Source organism: Leptodactylus fuscus, chromosome 1 (assembly GCF_031893055.1).
Source record: "Leptodactylus fuscus isolate aLepFus1 chromosome 1, aLepFus1.hap2, whole genome shotgun sequence".
In the NCBI taxonomy this organism is placed as follows: domain Eukaryota; kingdom Metazoa; phylum Chordata; class Amphibia; order Anura; family Leptodactylidae; genus Leptodactylus; species Leptodactylus fuscus.
In genome coordinates, this window is record NC_134265.1 from 12,984,968 (window position 1) to 13,007,325 (window position 22,358).

A 22,358-nucleotide genomic window follows, 5' to 3' on the forward strand; every position below is an offset into this window, starting at 1 on the left:
TATGAGCTATAGAGACTGATGTGCATTCCCCAATTTACCTGTGTAGGCCAATTGTGTCATGCACATGTTTTGAGAGGGGGAGGGGTTGTCACGGGATGGTTAGAGTCTATACTATAGGCAATGTGTAATATATATTTCATGTGGAATGTATTCTCTAACCTGTTATATACATCAATGTGTAGTTGGCTGATTAGGGTCTAGTGTGTTAGCACATTGTATGCAAATACCTCTAACTAGTGAGGACAATGGGTGGAGATAATCTGATCGGTGTCTCCAAGAAGATGTTGGATGGTGCATTGTCCATAGTAGACAGGGAGTCTGCTCTCCTTGGTATAGGTGAGGGGGGAAGGATCTGTGACTCAGCCCTTCCCACCCACAGATATAGGTGTAACAGTCTTAGTATATAGTTGTAGCTGCAGTTAGTATGTGTTAGCCGGCCTGTGCACAGCTCTGCAGAGAGCCAGGATTTAGTTACAGGACCAAGGAGCCAAAGTTATCATTGGATTGTGACTTCTGTGGACTTATTGTTATTACGGTTGATGTGACCACCGCCGGCTACTAACTTTGTGGATTACAATAAATTGCTGTTGTCTCCCGACCTCTTGCGTCCGTGTTGATTCAAAAGACCATCCGGAGGAAGACGTATACCTTTGCTCCGTGACAGATATGTAATGTAGATTATATTCTGTGCTCCACCGACTACCGAATATACCCCAAATGTATCCCCATCAGTATCCTGGTCTGCTTCTTCTCACTAGAGATGAGCGAGTACTGTTCGGATCAGCCAATCCGAACAGCATGCTCGCATAGAAATGAATGGACGTAGCCGGCACGCAGGGGGTTAAGCGGCCGGCCGCCGGCAAAGCGGAAGTACCAGGTGCATCCATTCATTTCTATGGAGGGTGCTGTTCGGATCGGCTGATCCGAACAGTACTCGCTCATCTTTACTTCTCACCCCTCAGCAAACACCGCTCCATATATATGTCCTGTACCAGCCTAGGTTTGTCTCCCCGGTGTAGGGCGCTCGTTCTACATTACAGGTTAGTGGAGGAGAAGAGACTGATACTGAGGAGGAATGTGCCATATATCTTCACATACTAGCGACTGAAGCGGAAGCCTCCCTTATACTCCCTACTAGAGATGAGCGAACAGTCAGATATTCGAAATTCGTTACTCGATTTGAATAGCCTCTTATCGAACCTCATTATAGTCTATGGGGAAAAAATGCTCGTGACTTGGGGATCCACACTTCGACTCAGGAGGGTCACCAAGTCCACTATGACACCCCAGGAAATGATGCCAACACCCGGGAATGCAACTGGGACAGCAGGGGAAGCATGCCTGGGGGGATTTAACATGCCTACAGTCTTTATTAGCTGGGGATCCCTGGAGGAAGTAGAGACTTGAACCATCAGTGTATTTGGACCTTGAAGTTAGTTGAGCCTTGCACCAGCAGTGTATTTGGCCCTGGGAGGGAGTAGAGCTTTGAACCAGCAGTCTTTTGGGCCCTTGGAGATAGTAGAGCCTTGCACCAGCAGTGTATTTGGCCCTGGGAGTGAGTAGAGCCTTGCACCGGTAGTGTATTTGGCTCTGTGAGGGAGCAGAGCCTTGCACCAGTAGTGTATTTGGCCCTGGGAGGGAGTAGAGCTTTGAACCAGCAGTCTTTTGGGCCCTTGGAGATAGTAGAGCCTTGAAACATCAGTGTATTTGGCCCTAGGAGGAGGTAGCGCTTTGAACCAGCAGTGTATTTGGACCTTGGAGTTAGTTGAGCCTTGCACCAGTAGTGTATTTGGCCCTGGGAGTGCGTAGAGCCTTGCACCAGTAGTGTATTTGGCCCTGGGAGGGAGTAGAGCCTTGCAACAGCAGTGTATTTGGCCCTGGGAGTGAGTAGAGCCTTGCACCAGTAGTGTATTTGGCCCTGGGAGTGAGTAGAGCCTTGCACCAGTAGTGTATTTGGCCCTGTGAGGGAGCAGAGCCTTGCACCAGCAGTGTATTTGGCCCTGGGAGTTAGTAGAGCCTTGCACCAACAGTGTATTTGGCTCTGTGAGGGAGCAGAGCCTTGCACCTGTAGTGTATTTGGCCTTGTGAGGGAGCAGAGCCTTGCACCAGTAGTGTATTTGGCCCTGGGAGGGAGTAGAGCCTTGCACCAGTAGTGTATTTGGCCCTGTGAAGGAGCAGAGCTTTGAACCCGCAGTCTTTTGGGCCCTTGGAGATGGTAGTATTTACTGAATTGTGCAATGCTGATGGTGGATGAATTTGATGATGATGATGAGGAGGAGGAGGAGGAATTGTAGAGGTTGAGCACACACATTAAAAATCATGTGTGGATGCTTGACACCGGTGGAGAAGAAAAAGATGGGTCTATCCATTGGCTGTTCATTTTTATGAAAGTCAGCCGGTCAGCACTGTCTGCTGACAGCCGGCTGCGCTTATCCGTAATAATGCCACCGGCAGCGCTGAAGACTCTTTTGGATAGCACGCTGGCGGCTGGACAGGAAAGGACCTCCAATGCGTATAGCGCAAGTTCCGTCCACAAATCCAACTTGGAGACCCAGTAAGTGTAGGGCGAAGAGGGATCGGAGAGGACAAGGCTGATGTCGGCCAAGTACTCCCTCAACATGCGCCTATACTTGTCCCTCCTGCTGACACTAGACCCTTCATTGGCGGTTGTTTCGTGAGGGGGTGCCATTAACGTGTCCCATACCTTGGAGAGTGTGCCCCTGTTGGTTGTGGTCCGGATGGCAGTTCGTCGCCTGTTGGAGGAACTCTCCTCCCTGCCGCCAACGACAGCTGCCGGAAACATCTCCACCATATTCTGCACCAGTTGCTTGTGACAATCGTTAATGCGACTGGCCCTCCCCTCTACCGGAATAAACCTGGAAATATTATTTTTATACCGGGGGTCGCGGATTGCAAAAATCCAGTACTGGTTGCTATCCAGGATTTTCACAATGCGTTTGTCATTTTAAAAGCATCCCAACATGAATTCCGCCATGTGTGCCACAGTGTTAGTTGACATCACTTCACTGGACCCTACGGAATGATCTCTCTCCATTTCCTCCTCTTCCTCCTCCTCCCCCTCCTCCTCCATTTCGCCCCATCCGCCCTGCAAACAATGGGACGCATGTAACTTCCCCGCTAGCCTCCTGTGCGACTATGATATGATCTGCCACTTCGTCATCCTCCTCCTCCGACAATATAGGCTGTGAAGCGGACCGCAGTGTGCAGTGACTATCCTGATTGGATAGTCCCCGTCCTTTATTGGCAGCTTTACGCATTTTTGGTATTTTGCGGCCTAACACACTGTGAATTGCAGTCACCCAAAATTGCGAGTAGCAAGATGTATGATAATTTCCCTGTAAATTGGAGGTGTAACGCTGGCACCTATTCAGACTTGAGCTTCAGAATTGTGCCCTAATGAAATCAGCGTTTCAGTATGGAGAACGTGAGAAAGCTTGCTTTACCCTATTTGGCCAAACTTCTGTGTATCCCAGTTAGCTTTTCCGGGTACACAAGTTTGGAAAGCTGGGTTGAGATTGTTTTTCCCTATTCAGGGCTGCGACTCCTCTCCCTGCACTATAGCTCTTAAAAGAGCCTTTGTTGTGATTGTCTTTGTCCCTGCCTAGCTGAAGCTAACAAGACGCCTATCTCTCCCTCTGCAGAGCTCTGACCCTATCTCTCTCCAAGGGAGGAATGACACGAAGCGGGCGTTGACTATTCTTATGAATGGGAGGTCACATGTTTTCGGCAGCCAATGGGTTTTTCCTTTTTTTTGTTAATACCTCTGTTGTCGTAGTTCCTGTTCCTCCTTCCCTGCGCTGTTATTGGCGCAAAAAAGCGCCAGGGAAGGTGGGAGGGGACACGAATTTTCACTGCGTATGCCGCGTTGTGTTCAATTTGAATCGAATGTCTCGAACAGCATGATATTCGATCGAATATCAATTCATTTGAATGGCGTTTGCTCATCTCTACTGCCTACTAATCCTATTTATTACATAAGGTTTCTACATTATTATTATTGTTTATTTATATAGCACCATTAATTCCATGGAGCTTTACATTTCAGGGGTTACATACAGTACACAGAATATACAGGTAGATATTAGAGATGAGCGAACAGTGTTCTATCGAACACATGTTCGATCAGATATTACGCTGTTTGCGGTGTTCGATTTGAATCAAACACCGCGTGGTAAAGTGACTGAAAACTCGATTCCCCTCCCACCTTCCCTGGTGCTTTTTTTTTTGCTCCAATAACAGCGCAGGGAAGGTTGGACAGGAAAGACGACAACAGGGACCTTGAAAAAAAATAGGAAAATGCCATTGGCTGCCGAAAACATGTGACCTCTGATTGATAAGAACAGCGCCGCCCAGCTTCGCGTCATTCTGAGCTTTCACTTGGTCACAGACGGAGGTCTGCGGCCATTGAGATGGGTATTAGATTCGGCTAGGCAGGGATAGGATAGGAGAGGAGAAGAGAACCAACAGCTCTTTTAAGAGCTACATTCCAGGGAGAAGCTTGTCAGTGTCTATCACACTAACGTGGCATTGACAGGTTGTATCTGCGCAACCCATCTTTCCGCGGTGTGGATGATACTGAGTGGGATACACTGAAAGTGTATTCCCATGTACCCTATATACCCTCAATCCACGTTCCAACAGTGTGTACCCCCACCCCCACCCCTGAAACTAATTGTAATACACTGTGTGTAATCCCCCAGGAATAAAATTGGGGCTTCATACACCCTTCATTTCGTGCTATTGGCATATACTGCCAGGTTCTGACTGTTAATTCCCCAAATCAATTGGGACCTGCATACCACCCTCATTTGTTGCTATTGGCATATAGTGCCAGGTTCTGAGTGTTAATTCCCCAAATAAATTGGGGACTGCATACCACCCTCATTTGTTGCTATTGGCATATAGTGCCAGGTTGTGACTGTATTTAAGGCAGCAAACCATATTAAAATGTGCAAGGCACCCGGAAAGGGACGTGGACGAGGCCGTGGGCGAGGTCGGGGCAATGCTTCTGGGAAGCAAATTAGCGGTGAAGCCACAGGGCATCCCGTGCCTACTCCTGTGGGGCAGCAAGCATTGCGCTTCTCCACAGTCCCAGGGTTGCTTGCCACATTAACTAGGCTGCAGGGTAAAAACCTTACTAGGCCCGAGAACCAGGAACTGGTCTTGCAATGGCTGTCGGATAATGCTTACAGCACATTGTCTACCAGCCAGTCAGCCTCTACCTCATCTTCTCCTTTTACCCAACAGTCTTGTCCTCCTTCCTCCCAAAATTCCCAATCTTCCCAGAACAATAACCCCAATTTTCCCAGCTCCCCGGAGCTGTTCTCCGGTCCTTTCACTGTCCCTCAACCTGCCCCTCCATTTCGCGATTCCAAGGAGCTACCAGATGAGTATCAGTGTCCAGATGCTCAAACACTGGAGCCTCCTCCATCTCCAGTCGATTTGGTGGCGGATGAATAGCAACCCACCCTCATCGACGATGATGAGACACAGTTGCCGTCAGGGCAACAATTTGCCATGAGCGTTGTGCAGGAGGAGGAGGTGAGAGAGGAGTTGGAAGAGGAGGTGGTGGACGACGAGGACACTGACCCGACCTGGACAGTGGGGCTGTCAAGCGGGGAAAGTAGTGTCGATGTTGAGGCAGGTGCAGCCCCAAAAAGGGTAGCTAGAGGCAGAGGCATGTCCAGAGGCAGAGGTCAGCTGCTTCGCCGAAGCCAGGCTACCCCCGGAATGTCCCAAGATGTTCCCTTTTGTACCCAGCTCCCACCTCGAGGGCACGTTTCTCGAAGGTGTGGAGATTTCTCAAGGAATGCGCCGAGGACAGATATAGTGTTGTTTGCACAATTTGCCTATCGAAATTGAGTAGGGGTTCTGAGAAGAGCAACCTGTCCACCACTTCAATGCGCCGTCATTTGGAATCCAAGCACTGGAGTCAGTGGCAGAGAGCAACCGCAGGTCAAACGTCGCCCGCCATTGACGCCACTGCCTATCCCACTGCTCACAGTGCTGGCGATGCAGTCCAGAGGCCAATCCAGGACACCCCATCATCTGGCTCCGTCACTTTGTTGACTCCCTCATCCTCCCCTGTTCCTGTCTCATCTCCTTCTCCTGCACCATCAGGCGCTTCTTTACACCAACCCACCATCTCTCAGACATTTGAGTGCCAGCAGAAATATACCGCTAACCACCCACACGCGCAAGCCTTGAACGCCAACATCGCTAAACTGCTGGCCCAGGAGATGTTGCCGTTCCGGCTTGTTGAAACTCCGGCCTTCCTGGACCTGATGGCAAGTGCGGCACCTCGCTATGCCGTCCCTAGCCGTCACTACTTCTCCTGGTCTGCCGCCTTGCACCAGCACGTGTCACTCAACATCAGGCGGGCCCTTAGTTCGGCGCTTTGCACAAAGGTCCACTTGACCACCTACGCGTGGACAAGTGCATGCGGACAGGGACGCTACCTTTCACTGATGGCACACTGGGTGAATGTAGTTGAGGCTGGGACTGCTTCACAAACTGGGCCGGTCTACCTCGTCTCCCCGCCTAACATTCCTGGCAGGGGCACGGGAACAACACCCTCCTCCTCCACCGCCTCCTTCTCCTCCACTGCTGTTAGATTGACCCCAGCTACGAGCTGGAAACGTTGCAGCACTGGCGTTAGTAGATGTCAGCAGGCCATGCTGAAGCTCATCAGCTTGGGGGACAGACTGCACACTGCCTCCAAGGTGAGGGATGCCCTCTTCGATGAGATGGCAATATGGTTTGAACCGCTGCACCTGGGCCCAGGCATGGTCGTTTGTGATAATGGCCGGAACCTGGTAGCAGCTCTGGAGCTTGCCGGACTCCAACATGTTCCATGCCTGGCCCACGTCTTTAACCTAGTGGTGCAACGTTTTTTAAAGAACTACCCAAATGTCCCTGAGCTACTGGTGAAAGTGCGGCGCATGTGCGCCCACTTTCGCAAGTCGACAGTAACTGCTGCTAGCTTAAAAACACTCCAGCAACGCCTACATCTGCCCCAACACCGGCTTTTGTGCGACGTCCCCACACGCTGGAACTCAACTTAACACATGTTGAGCAGAGTGGTTGAGCAGCAGAGACCTTTGATGGAATACCAGCTACAAAACTCTAGGGTGCCACAAAGTCAGCTGCCTCAGTTTCTCAGCCATGAGTGGCCATGGATGAGAGACCTTTGTGACATACTAAGGGTGTTTGAGGAGTCCACAAAGAGGGTGAGCTTTGAAGATGCGATGGTGAGCCTTACAATCCTGCTCTTCTGTGTGCTGCGAGAATCCCTCATTGACATCAGGGATAACTCAGATCACACAGAGGAGTCAGGGATAGCAGCAGGTCCATCACAGCTGGAGAGTAGGTCCACACCTCTCTCCGCTTCACAGCGTTTAATGGAGGAGGAGGAGGAAGACCTGTCAGATCATGTGATGGTGATACAGGAGGCTACCGGGAAACTTCGAATCATCCCATTGTTGCAGCGCGGATGGGTAGAAAGGGAGGAGGAAATGGAGATTGAACTTTCCGGTGGGGCCAGAGGAGTCATGCCAACTAACACTGTGGCACACATGGCTGACTTCATGTTGGGGTGCTTTACAACTGACAAGCGTATTGTCAAAATCATGGAGGACAACCAGTACTGGATCTTTGCTATCCTTGACCCCCGGTATAAAAACAACATCTCGTCTTTTATTCCGGTAGAGGGGAGGGCCAATCGCATCAATGCTTGCCACAGGCAATTGGTGCAGAATATGATGGAGATGTTTCCAGCAAGTGACGTTGGCAGCAGAGAGGACAGTTCCTCCATGAGGCGACCAAGTGCTCCCCAGTCCACACACACAAGGGGCACACTGTCTAAGGTCTTGGACACCTTGATGGCACCCCCTCACCAAAGTACCGCCACTGAGGGTCCTAGTGTTACCAGGCGTGAGAAGTATGTTGCGGGAATACCTTTCCGACCACAGCCCTGTCCTCTCCGATCCCTCTGCACCCTACACATATTGGGTGTCGAAATTGGACCTGTGGCTTGAACTTGCCCTATATGCCTTGGAGGTGCTGTCCTGTCCTGCCGCCAGCATCCTATCTGAGAGGGTGTTCAGTGCAGCCGGTGGCATCATCACTGACAAGCGCAGCCGGCTGACAGCTGAGAGTGCCGACCGGCTCACTTTGATAAAAATGAACACCCACTGGATAGAGCCTTCATTTTCGTGCCCACCTGTGTAAAGCACCCCAACATGAAAGTTGATGTCTGTGCTCAACCTCTCCAATTACTCCTCTGCATCCTCATACTCATCCACCATAAGCGTTGCACAATTCTGCTCCTACTAGGCTCCCTCCACCCTGATTTCCCAAAACTCTGCTGGTTAGAGGCTCCCTCCACCATGAATTTCCCAAAACTCTGCTGGTTAGAGGCTCCCTCCACCCTGATTTCCCAAAACTCTGCTGGTTAGAGGCTGTCAGGATACGGAGCCGCCGCGGTCTCCTTGCTGCGCGGCGTCTCCCTGGGAGACGTGTTAGGAGTTCTATTGGGTGTGCTTAGGTCATTAAGGGTTAATCTTTTCCTTGCCTTCAGTCTCCATGTCATTAGCCATCAGGTGTGTTCTCTGCTGCTATTTAAACCCCACCCAGGCATGGATCCTTGCCAGCCATTCACTTGGGTTTCCTGGTCCCCCTGCTCAGTCTTATTCCCTGTCTGTTAATATTCGGTCTGTTTTCTTGGTTAATCTGCCTGGCTTGTATTTTTGACTATCCCTTTTCTTTTGATTTGGTACCTTTATTATATCTCCTGGCTTGACCTCTTGCTCGTCTGACCTCGCCTTCTCTTCTGTGTCTTGCTGGGACTTGTGGTCCTCCCTGGTTCCATGCTGTTTAGTCTTTTGTTTGGCATTGCATTTACACTGTGCTTTCTGTTTAGGTGTGACCCCCTAGGACTTTCAGGGCCTCCTCTCCCCTTATCCTAGCCGCCGGATAGAAGTGTCAGGAGCCTTGGTAGGTGTACTTCAATTAGGAAGTGCATGGGTCTGCCTCATCTCAGATATTACAGCATAGTTATAGCTGCAGGGCCTGCGACCCCTTTTGTCATTAGTTGCACAGTGTTGCTTTCCCATCTGTGTCACTTTGCACTGCCTGCTCCTGACTCCAATCCTTACAGAGGCTCCCTCCACCATGAATTTCCCACAACTCTGCTGGTTAGAGGCTCCCTGCACCATGAATTTCCCACAACTCTGCTGGTTAGAGGCTCCCTCTACCATGAATTTCACAAAACTCTGCTGGTTAGAGGCTCCCTCCACCCTGATTTCCAAAAACTCTGCTGGTTAGAGGCTCCCTCCACCCTGATTTCCAAAAACTCTGCTGGTTAGAGGCTCCCTCCACCCTGATTTCCAAAAACTCTGCTGGTTAGAGGCTCCCTCCACCCTGATTTCCAAAAACTCTGCTGGTTAGAGGCTCCCTCCAGCCTGATTTCCCAAAACTTTGCTGGTTAGAGGCTCCCTCCACCCTGATTTCCAAAAACTCTGCTGGTGCCAACCTCAACTCACTACAAGGGCCAAATACACTTCTGGTGAGAGGCTGTACTCACTTACAGAAAGAAAGAATGTTTCAAGGTGTTTTTCCACTGTCTGAGAGGTGGTATTGAGTGTGTAAAGTGTGTAGTTGTTAGGCTGTGATGTTGGGGTAATACAGGGACTTGGGTGTGTTAGATGCCCCCAGACATGCTTCCCCTGCTGTCCCAGTGTCATTCCAGGGTGTGTCATCATTTCCTGTGGTGTCATAGTGGACTTTTTGACATTCCTGAGACGGATTTGGGTTTCCCCCATAACGAGTATCTGTTCCCCATAGACTATAATGGGGTTCGAAACCCGTTCGAACAGTTGAACAGTGAGCGGTTGTTCGAATCGGATTTCAAACCTCGAACATTTTAGTGTTCGCTCATCTCTAGTAGATATAGTACATTGTCTCATCTTCTCTCCATTCAGGTTCCTACAATATAGAATCCTCTCAGGATCTTCTATATAAGAGAATATTCCCGATTGATCCATCAAGGATGGAAAGAGACAGGAACAAGATGGCGGAAAGTCTATTAAATCTCACCCTAGAGATCATCTACCAGCTTACTGGAGAGGTGAGAGATTCTGATGATGTCATCATTACATCATTCTTATCTATAGTAATAACAGATGATAGGACTGGAGAGGTGATGGACTCTGGACATGTATGGAGTGAGATTTATTAATGTGTCTCCCCATAACCAGGATTACACAGTAGTGAAGAAGACCTCTAGTGGGCGCTGTCAGGCTCCTGTGTATAAAGGAACCCAGAGCCCAATCCCAGAGACTCCACTTCACCCCCTGATACAGGGGCACATCAATGGACAGAAAATCCTAGAACTCACCAACAAGATGCTGGAGCTGCTGACTGGAGAGGTGACACTGCTGGGAATGCTGGGACATTATACAGTAACTGGAGGGGTCGGGGTGATGACTGTATCATTGTGTTGTCAGGTTCCTATAAGGTGTCAGGATGTCGCTGTATATTTCTCCATGGAGGAGTGGGAGTATTTAGAAGGACACAAGGATCTGTACAAGGAGGTGATGATGGAGGACCACCAGCCCCTCACATCAGCAGGTAATAGACATGACTATATACACATGGACTTCCATTATTTGTATGTACAGAATGAATTCAGTCCCTGTCTGTGTTTCCTACAGGTAGATCCAGTAAGAGGACAACACCGGAGAGATGTCCCAGTCCTCTTCTTCCACAGGATGATCAGGTAGATGGAGATATTCCCTATGATGTGTAGACGGGCTGTGAAGTCCTTGTGGTCAGTCTTGGGTTCTCCAGCAGTATTAGATGGTTTATACTTGTGTAATGAGAGGTGGAGATGGAGGATAAAGCTGACCATAGACATTACATGTTGTCTGGATCTTCTCACAATCTTCTGGCTATGGAGACTTCTGGTTGGAATAAGGAACCATCAGGTTGGATTTCTACCGATCTGATCCTTTATTTCCCCTGAGACAAACAACCCCGGATGTATCTGGTAGAATCTGATCTGCTCTCCCTGATCTATATCTTGTCCTCCTGAATATACATTTATAAGATGTTTTTGAGGTTCTCCTTGAACTGTCCTCTATATTTGTCTCAGATTAATCTTTTGCTTCATCTAGAATTTTCTACTGACTTACTTTATTTGTTTGATATACTTTCCATCAGGATAAAGAGCTGAACAATATTAATGCTATAGACGTAAAGATAGAAGATCCCTATGTGAGTGGTGATGAGGAGTGTGAGGAGGACATTCCTACAGGGAACCGCCCAGGTGAGGAGTCACCACTGAATGTACCACAGAATAGTCACAGATTCCTGATTTTCAGCTGTCTATTCCCACATTCAGCTGAATACAAGTAATACATGAATATAAATGTGATACTGCTATAGGTGATAACACGCTGCACATTTATAATATGATGTAGAAATACCATTGGAACAAGGATAATGAAATATGTCTATGTGAATGAGGACAACTTCTTCATCACCTGCTGTCTCCTTGGATAAAAGCTACCACTAGACATTTCTTGCTGCGGTTTATTCCTCTCTCCACTGATAACAGATACATGTGCAGTTGAGAAAAAGAGCTCATAGATCCAAGAGCTATTGCAGGTGATTGTCCTCCTCCATGGTGGCCGGACAGGTTAGATGCAGATTGACCATCCAGCCACATTTCCTGTAAACTTCTCCATACACATATATACCGGAAGTGACTGAGCTGTTTGAGTTTTCAGTGGGGAGAATGAAATAAACTGCTGTTCGATTTAAAGGGATTCTACCATTAAAACCCTTTTTTTTGGCGATCACACGTCGGAATAGCCTTTAGAAAGGCTATTTGTCTCTTACCTTTAGATGTGATCTCCACCGAGCATGCGTGCACTTGCGGCCTCGGAACTATGGCCGCCGGCTGGCATGCGCAGTCGGCTCTACTAGTGTTTCACTGGCAGAGCCAACTGCGCAGGCGTTAGATGTGACGCCAAAGAAAGACAAAAGAAGGGGAGGATCCAGCCGAAGATAGAGGCGTCGCTGGAGCCTGTTCTCGAGCAGCAGTGGGGACGCTCCCATCGCATTTCCGGCGCTGGGGCCCACCCCCATCGCTGTGAGAGAACTAATTTGCATACCGGTAAAAATCGGTATTTCTAAAGAATGGCGCGGTGGAGATCACAAATAAGATAAGAGACGAATAGCCTTTCTAAAGGCTATTCCAACGTGTGGTCGCCAAAAAAGGGTTTTAATGGTAGAATCCCTTTAAAACAAGAAATGTCAGGTTGAGGTGCAGGGAGGAATATGGGGGGGGGGAGGAGGGAAACAACTATATCACAGTAGAGCCATAGGCAAGACAGCAGAGAATGAGGCGTCGGGATTTCCACAGTCTAGGGATATCTGATCTTAGCGCTTCTAACAGGAAAACTAATAACTTGTGGGTGTGCTTCCTAAACTTATGCGGAAAGTTAGAGAGGAGTAGAGTCATCATGTAAAGTAATACCAGTGACCGTCTGAATAATAAGATGGACATCCGACCAAAAGGCTAGACAAAAACAATTGGGACCAATGGTCCTATTCAATAGAACCATGCTCACTGGTATGGGAAGGACATGACAGAGCAGATGTCCAAAATTCAGAGACGTTTATTGAAATAAATGCAGCACAATACAACGCGTTTCAAGCCTTAACCAGCCCTTTCATAAGTGCAAGAGATGGCTCTCCCTCGTGTAATTCCTACCCCCACATTGTGTCCTTTACCTTACCTTGTGTCTGACCAAAAGGGCATAGGAGTGGACAAGATATAGAGAACTTGTAACATGCTTGGAAAGCTGAAGACCACACATCTGGTGAGAACGAGACCCCCCCAATTCCCTTTCCCAACTATAACATAAATACTGATAGACTGTTGACTCAATCCTTTATAACAACGTCCTATGAAGATTATGAGATGTCTTAAGAGCAGTATAAGAATGGAAAAGCTGGGTGAACTGCCAGTGAGAGGCAATAGAGTCCAGGGTCTGGGGGTCGTAGTGAGTAGCTCAGATCGAGGGAGAAGGGAGAAGGCTGATATAACACAATGGAATCTAAAGGCAGGTTGACCCACAGTGTGGAAGAGAAAAGAGGAGTGAAGAGCGGAAGGGAAGTCCGGGTTGCCCGAGATTGGGATCATAGGGTCATCATTTTGGAAGAATCTCTACACAGCACCGTAGTCAGCAAGATCCAATTGTCTGGTAAGTGACAAAAGGAAGCATATTAGTTTTACTGTCTGACCAATCAACACTTATGAAGCTATGGGAGAGCAATGAGAGGGAGTAGGCTCAGAGACTTCTCCAGGGCCACCCAGAGTTTAGAGCTCACTGAGCGGTGCCAGTCAAGAATGCGAGCTATGACTGAGGCCAGGAAGTAGCTAGAGCAATCCAGAACCACCAAACTCCCTCTCCGTTTAGGTCTAACAAGAGTACTTTTCGTGAATCACGGGGACTTCGATGCCCAGATAAAGCTAGTAAAGAAATATTTGGGCTCTATAAAATATTAATAGAATTGGTTTTTGAGATTATTAAAAAAAAATAGTAAAATCCTTTGTATTTATCACAGATGACTGTAACAGGAGCTCAGAGGGACATCTGATATCTACAGATTATAAAGCAGAGGATCCTGGTATCAAACAAGATCCATATGAAGAACATGTCATTACCCCACATATACCTTCAGCCCTTGCTATACATCAAAGAACTCACACAGGAGAGAAGTCATATTCATGTTCAGAATGTGGGAATTGTTATACTCGTAATTCAAATCTTGTTAGACATCAAAGAACTCACACAGGAGAGAAGCTATATTCATGTTCAGAATGTGGGAATTGTTATACTTGTAATTCAGATCTTGTTAAACATCAAAAAATTCACACAGGAGAGAAGCCATATTCCTGTTCAGAATGTGGGAAATGTTTTATTTGTAACTCAGTTCTTGTTAAACATCAAAAAATTCACACAGGAGAGAAGCCATATTCCTGTTCAGAATGTGGGAAATGTTTTATTCGTAACTCAGGTCTTGTTAGACATCAAAGAACTCACACAGGAGAGAAGCCATATTCATGTTCTGAATGCGGGAAATGTTATTCAGATTCATCAACTCTTGTTAAACATAAAATAATTCACACAGGAGAGAAGCCATATTCATGTTCTGAATGTGGGAAATGTTTTTTTCGTAAATCAACTCTTGTTGATCATCAGAGGATTCACACAGGAGAGAAGCCATATTCATGTTCTGAATGCGGGAAATGTTATTCAGATTTATCAACTCTTGTTAAACATAAAATAATTCACACAGGAGAGAAGCCATATTCATGTTCTGAATGTGGGAAATGTTTTTTTCGTAAATCATCTCTTGTTGAACATCAGAGGATTTACACAGGAGAGAAGCCATATTCATGTTCAGAATGTGGGAAATGTTTTTTTCATAAATCAACTTTTGTTGATCATCAGAGGATTCACACAGGAGAGAAGCCATATTTATGTTCTGAATGTGGTAGGTGTTTTAGATGTAAATCAAATCTTGTTAAACATAAAATAATTCACACTGGGGAGAAACCATTTGCATGTTCTGAATGTGACAAATGTTTTGCACATAGATCAACTCTTACTTTACATCAAAAAAATCACACAAGGGAGAAGCCATATTCATGTTCAGAATGTGGGAAATGTTATACTCGTAATTCAGATCTTGTTAAACATCAAAAAATTCACACAGGAGAGAAGCCATATCCCTGTTCAGAATGTGGGAAATGTTTTATTTGTAACTCAGATCTTGTTAAACATCAAAGAATTCACACAGGAGAGAGGCCATATTCCTGTTCAGAATGTGGGAAATGTTTTATTCGTAACTCAGGTCTTGTTAGACATCGAAGAACTCACACAGGAGAGAAGCCATATTCATGTTCTGAATGCGGGAAATGTTATTCAGATTCATCATCTCTTGTTAAACATAAAATAATTCACACAGGATAGAAGCCATATTCCTGTTCTGAATGTGGGAAATGTTTTTTTCATAAATCAACTCTTGTTGATCATCAGAGGATTCACACCTCTGATGATGTGTCCAATAGTAAAGGGACATTGAAACCGGTCAGGTGACAGATTGAGGTAGTAGAATGGACGAGATAAGAGATAAGTGTCTAGCTTGCCCTATTGTTAGTTCAATGACTCCCTGATAGGTGTGAGTCAGTAAACTTCTCCCTACTCAGCTATACAAACAAGTTATTGGCAGTGCATGAGAAAAGGGAATAATACAATAGTGGCTAAGAAGGAGGAATTGGCTATCAGAAAGCAAGGATTAGCCTAGCAGTACACGGATACCAGTGAACAGCCAAGTGTTAATGATATGGACACAAGTGCAGTCTTAGGAGTGTTGTGAGATTCCATACAAGTAAATCTGATTGCTCACTGTGGTTCTCTAGTAGCTGCTAGTTGTGAATGCTATACAATTGACATAGCAATTTCAGAGACACGCTACTCTGTCTATTCTCCTTTCCTTTCTTTTTTAATGGGGAAATTTTTGTTTGTTTGTTCCTTTGGGTATTGTAATTGAACCAATAAAGGCTATATTTTAATACGTCCCATTTTGGGTAGGTTATACTCCCCTACTCTGAGTTTACATGATAAATAATTTTTGGGTACGCTACAAGAATATTGATAATCTAAAATAAAATAATCAAGAATTCCCTTACGTCCTACCGGGAGCACAATATGGGGATGCAGCAAGCAGACCCCTTAGGGAGAGTCCTCTCACATTACAGCCCTCAATACTGAACGCCCAAAGGCCATGGTCTCTGAGCTGTGGACAATGTCTTACAAAGCTTAGCTAGGAGCGCCAAAAGGTGGCAACATGGATTTGCTCAAGAGGAATAGAACGATTTGTTCCTTCCATAGATGTTGAGTAGAAGGTTCTCCGACCTTCTCAAGGATCTTGTGCGTTGGAGATAGACTTGTAGACATCTCACCAAGTCTAAAGAGTGGAGCGGGATGAAAATTGGTAAAGAGACTACCTGATTGATATCAGCCCGGGAGGACACCTTAATATTGAATCCAGGGAGGAACCTTAACTGTACTCTGAGGAGAAAGAGATATAAGGTTCTTCAGATCAAAAGGCCCACTTTTTTAGTAAAGGTGATGGCTAGCAAAGAGGTAGTCTTGTAAGCCAAAAACTTTAGATCCACGTCCTCCAGAGGTTCAGAATGACTGTTTTGCACCCAATGGCGCTTTTTCAAGGCTTACATATACTGCCATGCAGCAAAGACATTTGACATTTATAAAGGTAACCCTTTAAATCATCAGCCAATAGCGAGGCACGCTCTGAGGGCGGGGGAGAGCAGCCACTCGTGTCAGAATTTCACCCCCCCCCCCCCCGTAATACCCGCCCTCAGCAAGACCAAATGGAAAACTATGCCTCCTACTTTAAGTTCTTTGTTTAAGTGAATACATTTATTATGGGGTGAGGCAGCACCGTTATAGTACATTCATGTTCCTGTCCAAAAATTTGTTTCAGCCGGTTTGACGCATTCTTGGAAAAGATTTGACTCATTTCGAATTAATTTGCGTTGAATCACGTTAAAATCAGCTATTGCTTTGCTGCAGAGTGCAGCACTATATATAGTGGTGTATATAAAATTGTATATATAGTGGTGTATATAGTATAGTGTATATAATGGTGTATATAGTATACATACAGGGTGACATAATGTAGAGGCGGCAACAGCATGAGGAGGCTACAGAGTGACCCGGTAACATAATGTGGAGGTGACAGCAGCCTTAGGTGGCCACAGAGTGGCAAGGTGACATAATGTGGAGGTGGCAGCGACACGAGGAGGCCATAGAGTGACCCAGTGACAAAGTGGGGAGGTTGGTGGCACAAACAGTATCTGCTGACAATGGTGGCTGTAAGGATGAACACTTGGTATCAGATTTTGGGTGGACAAGCAAGCTCTCCTTGGGGTAGTTATGGCCCCACCGCACTAAATACCAACTCTGATACCACACTACTGGCCGGCAGGACAGCTTTTCCAGAGCAAACTCGGCCAGTTACAGCCATAAATCCAGTTTGGTTACACAGTAGTCCAGTGGATCTTTGATGAAGGGTGACAGTGCACTCCAAGTATGCCACCATCTGCTGGTTCAGGTTCTGCTCTATGTACAGCTGCTGGTGAGTAGTTTCTTCACTATGTGGATGAAGAAAGCTGCTCATCAGCGACTCTAGGCTCAGGCTGCTACTGATGGAGCTGTTACTGCTTCTACTTCCCTCTCCCCTCACAGCAGTGCAAGATTTATTTTATTATGCTTACTTATATAGCGCCATCATATTCCGCAGCGCTTTACAGATATTGTCAGTCACTGTCCCATATAGGGCTCACAATCTACATTCCCTATCAGTATGTCTTTGGTGTGTGGGAGGAAACCGGAGTACCCGGAGGAAACCCACGCAAACGCGGGGAGAACATACAAACTCCTTGCAGATGTTGCCCTTGGCAGGATTTGAACCTAGGACTCCAGTGCTGCAAGGCTGCAGTGCTAACCACTGAGCCACCGTGCTGCCCAGATGAGCACCCAGGGCCCTGCGAGAGAATAGACAATGGCGCAGATAGGCAACTGCTATATAGTAGTTCAGTTTGTCCTTCCTATCAGCGTGTGCAAAAAAGGCCCCCATTTTTGACCGGTAGCGAGGGTCTAACATCCCCCTTACCAAAAAGTGACAATTAAGCTGTCACTACGCAAGCAAGTGAGCATGCATGGGGTCATTTGCACAAGTGACTTGGAGGGACTCCCTACATCCATCTTAACAGCATACTGCCACAGCGTGTCTGTGTCATCTGCCTTGTCTCTCATCTCCCTCTTTCTTTTCTGACTGTTCTTGCTCCTCCTCTCCTGTCACTTGTGTAGAAAAACCTCCCATTTCACTACATATTGGTTGTGCTCCAATGTCCTTCTCATCCTCCAGTTCAGTCCCCACGGGGCTCATGTGGCCGTGAGATGTAGGCGTCACATCTCCAGTCTCCTGATCAACCAGATTTATTAGCATCTTTTACCAGGATATCCCATAGTCCTGGCTTCTGATAAATAAACTGGCCTCCTCAAAGGGCACTAGCAAACGGCAGGTGTCACACATGAACTGCCACTGGCTAACATTGAAGTTACAAAGTGGAGTAACTCTTGGATCATAAAGAAATTGTTTATGGCCTTTGTCTCTTCTTACAGTCAGTCCAACATATGGAGGGTGGAATTTCAATTGGTGGAAACCCGCTGCCATAATAAGTAGCTAATGGGAACAGCAGCCTATGAGATGGCAGTGAGTTTTCCAGCAACTCCCACAGCTCTGGTGAGGTAAGCTGAAGGTGCACCAAGACTACTTTTGTGAGTGAACAAGGCCCTTATAAAAAAAAAGAAATTTTTCTTTTGTTTCTGTCTGTAAGGAAACCGACTTTTATGTTGAGTGCACCGGGTCTAGAGTTCTATACTGTTTGTACTCTACCCGAAGGTTAGACCTGCCTGCTGCCATCTGCGCCATCTGCCTGTGGGCTGCCTAACTAAAGCCTACTGTGCCGGCTTGACTACCTGAAGCATCATGCTTCAGCAATGGAAACAACCTGAGAAGGGACATTCCTCTATGAGAGTCAGGTCCCTGTTCCCCAGGACCCATCACAATGGGACAAGTGGGGGCCTCCCCCGAAGATAGACCTTAGAAGATGGCTCAAATTTTCAGGACCTCCGGGATCGCAAAGCGGACTCCAACCTAAAGAAGGTGTATTCCGCCAGGTCAGCTCAGGCCTCAGTAGCCATAGCCTCAATTGCTGTGTCCGATTATCTGCGGACCCGTCTTTCTCAACTCGAATGGAAGCCTCCACAGAGCAGTGGACTACATCTCGTCCAGACAACAGCTAAGGCTCTCTTTGGAGAGCTGATCTCGCCTCAAAATTCGCGCTCTGCTCCCTTCCCTTTGAGCCTGGGAAGGTATTCGGCTGAGGGCTGGATGACCTCATGGAAGGTCTAGTTGAGGGCAAAGGGAAATCCCTGCCGCAAGCCTCCAGAGGAAGATCTCCCCCTCCTAGGGGTTGAGGGTCAACATCTGGCCTTAGACGCCAGCAACAACGGCGGTCTAGATACCGTCCTAGAGGCGCGGGTAGTGGTAATCTGGGGATGACCCCAAAAAGAAGCCTGAATTGTTATGGGGCACTGCTCTCTGTGGCCATCATTCATGTTGGAGGACATCTTTTCCATTTTTTTCTGTGGTATGGAGAACCCATATGGAGATCTTTGGGTTCTACTGGTGGTAGAACGCGGTTATTCTATAGAGTTCGATCATCTACCTTCCGACCGGCCGGTTGGAGTCGGTAGGCACTGTAACATTTTATCTACAGCAGGGAGAAGTAATGATCACTCTAGATCTCAAAGACGCGTATCTCCAGGTCCCTATTTTAGTCCTCACAGGAAGCATCACCAGAATCGCCATTTATATGGCCACCACAGAGAGCATTATCAAGTCACCGCACTGCCGGTTGGCATTTTCTCAGCCCCATTCGTATTCATCAAGGTGGTCGCTCCGGTCGCCACCGCCCTCAGACTACAAGGCCTATTTATCGTTCCCTACTTGAACAACGGGCTCATAGAAGCTCAGTCTGCTGCAATCCTCCAACACCTCCAGATAGCTATCAACCTCCTACAGAAGTTAGGTTGGATAGTCAATTGGGAGAAATCAGAGATCGTGCCAGCTACCCGGAAGAAGTTCCTGGGTTTTATTGTGGATCCAGAGTTGATGCAGATCTTCCTTCCAGCCCAAGGCAGTTGAGTATAGAGTCTTCTGCCCGCTTCCTATTTCGGACCCGGCGAGTTACCATCCGCACCGCCATGAGAGTCCTCAGCCTGATGTTATCCTCGGCCAGGGCGGTCCCTTGGGCTTTATGGCATTTGCGTCCCCTTCAGACTGAAGTGTTGAGAACCTGGAATGGCTCTCCACAGGGATTGCACAAGAGGATCTGCTTTTCTCCCAGTACCCATCTTTCCCTCAGATGGTGATACACCCAAAAGACAGAAGGTCCGCGATCCCGACAGTGTGGACCCTGTTGACAATAGATGCATCCCATTTGGCATGGGGAGCCCATCTGGAAGACAAGACTGTGCAAGGTAGTTGGAGGAGACCGCAGTTGGGAACGTCCAATCAAAGAGCCCAGAGCAATCTATCTGGCTATTCTTCACTTTGCAAAGCTGTGAAGGTTTGTTCAGACAACATGACCACTGTAGTCTATATGAACAAGCAAGATGGCACCAGATCTCCAGCCCTGCTGAGAGAGGCGAAGCTTATATTTTTCCTGGGCAGGAAAGAATCTGACCCAGTTATCCACTGTTCACATCAAGGGCTCCCTGAACATAGTAGCAGTTGTGTCGGGGTATTACTGTATCTGGTGAATGGTCACTCAGTTCAGACGTATTTCAACTGATCATCCAGAGATGGGGTCTCCTGGAGGTTGATCTTATGGCAACCTGACTCAACGCCAAGGTGATTGGAGGACCCGAGAAAAAAGGGGATCACCGCGCTCAATTGGTTAGAAAAAAGGACATTCTTTATTCCGATTGACGTCACACAACGCGTTTCGGGCTTATGACCTTCCTCAAGTGTATCGAAAGACCAGGTAATATTCAGCTGCCCAGGATCTGGTCTATTTAGCTGCCAAAAGATACCAGCTCAGCCGCAGCACTGAGGGCTCCCCTGGATTGTCAGCCTGCAGGAGATGGGTCTTCTCACAATGTCATATCTGTCGCTGGCAGGAATCCTATCAGCCCTAATAACGGGATAGAAGTAGTTGACCCCCGCAGGCTGCACACGCCGTACACTCCTACAATACAGGCTCTTGCCGGCCGGCTAGTTTTTGGCTTTGGCTAGCAGCCCTCCCGCCCTTGCTCAATCTTCTGGCAGTAACAGGATGCCGGAGTCCGAAGAAAGGGGGCGTCTCGCTGGCTAGTATGATCACACCCTGAGCAGGATGGAGGAGGGGATAGAGGTTCCCCTCTGCATGTACTAGCACTAGGAGGACTCCCGTCCTATGTGAGAGCGGATCCCGCTGTCTCCATGCCTCAGACCTCCATGCATGTCACAGGTCTGAGGCATGGAGACAGCGGGATCCGCTCTCACATAGGACGGGAGTCCTCCTAGTGCTAGTACATGCAGAGGGGAACCTCTATCCCCTCCGGCATCCTGTTACTGCCAGAAGATTGAGCAAGGGCGGGAGGGCTGCTAGCCAAAGCCAAAAACTAGCCGGCCGGCAAGAGCCTGTATTGTAGGAGTGTACGGCGTGTGCAGCCTGCGGGGGTCAACTACTTCTATCCCGTTATTAGGGCTGATAGGATTCCTGCCAGCGACAGATATGACATTGTGAGAAGACCCATCTCCTGCAGGCTGACAATCCAGGGGAGCCCTCAGTGCTGCGGCTGAGCTGGTATCTTTTGGCAGCTAAATAGACCAGATCCTGGGCAGCTGAATATTACCTGGTCTTTCGAAACACTTGAGGAAGGGCATAAGCCCGAAACGCGTTGTGTGACGTCAATCGGAATAAAGAATGTCCTTTTTTCTAACCAATTGAGCGCGGTGATCCCCTTTTTTCTCGGGTCCTCCAATCATTTACTGACACCAAGGGTGATACGGATCCTGCAAGCTCAGCGTTTGGGGTGGAATCCCCCCCGTACATTAAGTGGTTCAAAAGCGCATTGAATGGTTGTAATCACAACCATAAAAGGTGAGGAGAACTCTTACCTTTGTCTCTATAATAGTGCCATACGGTACCTCACTATTGGCAGCTCGGTGCTGTTCCCTGTTTTTCATTTCAACGCCAAGGTGGGGACCTTCTGCTCTCTGTACCAGAAGGACAATCCCTTGGCAGTGGATGCCCTGTCCATCCCATGGAGGTTCAGGCTGATGTACATCTCCCTCCAATTCCAATCATACCATGGGGTATTGATAAAATAAGACAGGACCACGCCTCGGGAATTGCCATAATCCCGTTCTGGCCAAAGGGCTTGGTTTGCCCAGCTCATGTGGATGAGTCAAGGCATATACTGGAGGCTCCCCCCCCCCCCCCAGACCTGGTAACCCAAGGAGAGCTGAGATGCCAGGATCTGAGGAGACTCAACCTGACAGCCTGGAGGTTGACCAGTCCCTATAAAGGAATAGAGGACTGTCTCAAGCCGTTCTGAAGACTCTTGCAGCACCAGAGCTGGGCCTACTAATACCATCTATAGAAGAATTGGTAAAATCTT

At 47.6% G+C, this 22,358-nt stretch overlaps 1 pseudogene; it reads left to right on the plus strand.

Annotated features, from left to right (window-relative positions):
- LOC142191103 (uncharacterized) overlaps nt 1-22,358 on the plus strand; it is a 602,426-nt pseudogene that overhangs the window by 158,970 nt on the left and 421,098 nt on the right.